The 3,672-nt window shown below is 44.5% G+C and overlaps 1 protein-coding gene across 1 annotated transcript in view; it reads right to left on the bottom strand.

Annotated features, from left to right (window-relative positions):
• Dym (dymeclin) overlaps positions 1 to 3,672 on the bottom strand; it is a 276,645-nt gene that overhangs the window by 257,084 nt on the left and 15,889 nt on the right. The window lies entirely within an intron of this gene.

Here is a 3,672-nt window from a genome sequence, read left to right as displayed (position 1 = left end):
TCCTTCCTTCCTTCCTTCCTTCCTTCCTTCCTTCCTTCCTTCCTTCCCAGACAGCTATGTAGCCCTGGCTGTCCTGGACTCACTTACAGAGATCTGCCTGCCTCTGCCTCCTGAGTGCTGGGATCAAACAAAGACAAACTTAAAAAGCCTCACCATTCAGCCATGAACAGAGGTCCAGCATCTTTCCCCCTTTGTGTACCAAAGACTTTAGCTCTCAGCATTTCTTCCTAAAAATTTCACAGGAATCAATTCCATCTTCTGGTTTCACCAATGATCTCCACACTACTGATACTTTCAAGTTACTCCTTCCGGTGCTACACTGAGCAGAAGGACACTTCTATCCATACCCTAAAATACTTAAGATTTTATGTTTCCTGTTTGTAATGGTTTGAGTACTCTGCCTATGTGCTATGCACTACAAGCATGCTTGGTACTTGGAGATCAGAAGAGCGTGTTGACTGCCCTGGGACTAGGGTTACAGACAGGTGTGAGCCTGTCAGAAGGGAACCCAGATCCTCCACAAGTGCTCTGAGCCACTGAGCCATCTCTGCAGTGCTACTTAAGCTTTCTAAGAATAGTGTCTCCAATCTGATATTACAGGGCTGGACAGTGCCGGACACAGGCCTATGACTGAATGAGAAGCATGCTGTTCCTGCCGCTTGCAGCACAAAGCCTGAAAAGGAGCTTTCACCCATGGAGTAAAGAATACCAACTCAACCCACAAAAATTGATTCAATCTCCTCCCACACAGCTTTCCTATCACCTCCTCATCTCTCTCCCCACTCCCCCAAGCTCTCATTATGTAAAATGGGGCTTGAAATGGCATCTTCCTACATTACATAAAATGTGGCTCCCTAGTTGGATTACTGCTGAGAGTGAAAAATCAAGCTTTTTCTTTTTCTTTTCCCTATTAACCTCCAGCACACCGCTAAAGAAAAAGTACTCAAAAGATGCTTGCTGAAACAGGAATGGTCCAAGTTGATAAACACATGAGAAGCTCTTCAACCTAAACTAAGAGTAAAATATGCTATTCAAAACAACCAAGTGAGGCTGGTAGGATGACCCAGCAGTTCAGAGCTCTTCCACGGGTCCTGAGTTCAGTTCCCAGCACCCATGCTCCGGCCTCTGCAGGCACACATACATTCCACACAGACACATCCGTAAGTAAAAATCTAAAATATAAAATGTTTTAAAATGCTCTTATCACCGAACTAGTAAAGGCTTATAAACTGTTAACGTGTGAGGACTACAATAGGTAAACAGAGCATCGCTTGTAGAGATTCTCTGAGCCACCGGATGCATGTATACACTTGTTCAGTGCCCAGTACATGGCAGCAGGATTAACTTCCAAAACTCCCATGAGGCAAGGGGCAGGAAGTGGGAGTGGCTAGAGAAACAGTCTCCCTCATTCTCAGCAGGTGGCTAGGCTCAAGGGTGTAGGACAGGCTCCCTTCAAGGATCCCACTGCCACACATGATGCCATGAGCCTTCTTCCACCTGGAATCATCGGACTCCAGCCTCAATCAACGTGGTGCCAATACAAGGCAGCCTTTCTGTCTCACTTGGCTCTACACACGAGCATTCCTGTCCCTCAAAATAGGGAGAATTAAGCCCACTAACATCTACTCATGCCTCTGGGTTCCAGAAAATCAAAAAGGGTCCTATATCTGTGCTTCCTCTTACCCTCCCATTCTACCTGCCTACTCCAACATGGCTGGTACCCAAAAGGAAGTTAGGAGACTAGAATTCTTCCTAGCATAGGAAGCACCAATCTAAGATAAGGGGACATGGACACCAATGCTGGGGCTTATGTATATGTAGAATGAGTTCCTAGTGGGTGAGATAGAACAAAGGATTATGGGATATTCACATTCTCTGACACCTAATATTTACATTTATGTATTTATCCACTGCCTTCTAACAGGCTAGCTCCATAAAGGAAAAGCTTTCTATCTGCTTTCTGAAAAACTCACTTCACAGATAAACTGACACAAGTTGACAAGTTCTGTGAATGCAAGATATTCACCACACCACTGTTTATCAAAAACCTAAACAGTTTGTACAACAATCATCATCACTTGGGGATAAATTACACTATAGAATAAACATACAATAAAACACTCTCAAAAGAAGTTAGATCTTCAATGTGTGAAGATATGAAGAAGATATTCTGTGGTGGTTGGACTAAGAATGGCTCCAATAGGTTCATATATTTGAATGATTAGTCACTAGAGAGTGGTACTATTTGAAAGGATTAGAAGGATTAGGAGGATGTATGTCACTGGTAGTTGGCTCTGCGGTTTCACAAGCTCATGCCAGGCTCAGTCTGTCTATCTCTTGTCTCCCTATCTCTGTCTCTGTCTGTCTGTCTGTCTCTCTCTCTCTCTGTGAGTGTGAGTGTGTGTGTGTGTGTGTGTGTGTGTGTGTGTGTGTGTGTGTGTCTGCCTAGGGATGTGCATGTAGAACTCTCAGCTACTTCTCCAGCACCATGTCTACATGCAGGTAGTCAGGCTCCTCACCATGATGGTGGACCAAGCTCTAAAAATGTATGCCGGCCCATGATTAAATTCTTTCTTTTTCATAAGAACTGCCTTGGTCATGGGGTCTCTTCACATCAACAGTGACTAAGACATATCCTAAATAACTTAAGCAAAAGCCAACAATGAAGAACATTAGCAGGAAAAGGAGTCTATCAAAAGACGAACATACCAGTTCTTACAGGATAGATACTTAAGAACTTGCCTCTAAGAAACATAATGGCCTCAAAATAGTTACTTTTAAAGAACAGGACTAAGGGCCAACAACATGGGACCTAGCTAGTAAAGGCACTACCATCAAGCCTGCCCACCCAGTTTGATCCCTAGGACCCGCATAGTCAAGGAGATAACTGACTCTCCCCAAGCTGCCCTCTAACATCCAGACTTGCACAGTGGCATGTGCATGCCCACGTTCATAAACATACAACAAGAAAGAAATAAAATTGCATTTTAATTTTTTTTTTAAAGAATAGTGCTAGAGTGTGGCATAGTAGTCACACCTGTAAAATAGAACTTGGAGGCAGAGGTGGATCTCTGCCTCACTATAGCTACATAGTGATAGCCTATCTCAAAAAGGAGAAAGGAAGGAAGGAAGGAAGGAAGGAAGGAAGGAAGGAAGGAAGGAAGGGAGGGAGGGAGGGAGGGAGGGAGGGAGGGAGGCGGAGGGAAGGAAAGAAAGAATGAAAGAAAGAGGGAGGGAAGAAGGAAGGAAAGGAGGGAGGGAGAGGGAGGGAGGGAAAGAAACAAAGAATGAAAGAGGGAGGGAAGAAGGAAGGAAGGAAGAAAGGGAAGGAGGAAGGGAAGGAGGGAGGGAGGGAGAGGGAGGGAAAGAAAGAAAGAATGAAAGAGGGAGGGAAGAAGGAAGGAAGGGAAAGAGGAAGGGAAGGAGGGAGGGAGGGAGAGGGAGGGAGAGGGAGGGAAAGAAAGAAAGAATGAAAGAGGGAGGGAAGAAGGAAGGAAGGAAGGGAAGGAGGGAGGGAGAGGGAGGGAAGGAAAAAGAATGAAAGAAAGAAAGAAAGAAAGAAAGAAAGAAAGAAAGAAAGGAAGGAAGGAAGGAAGGAAGGAAGGAAGGAAGGAAGGAAGGAAGGAAGAAAGAAAGAAAGAAAGAAAGAAAGAAAGAAAGAAAGAAAGAAAG

The sequence above is a fragment of the Psammomys obesus genome, unplaced genomic scaffold (genome assembly GCF_907164565.1).
Source record: "Psammomys obesus unplaced genomic scaffold, mPsaObe1.curated_primary_1811, whole genome shotgun sequence".
Classification (NCBI taxonomy): Eukaryota; Metazoa; Chordata; class Mammalia; order Rodentia; family Muridae; genus Psammomys; species Psammomys obesus.
Note: the sequence above shows the minus strand (reverse complement) of the source record. Positions and strands in the feature narration are given on the sequence as shown.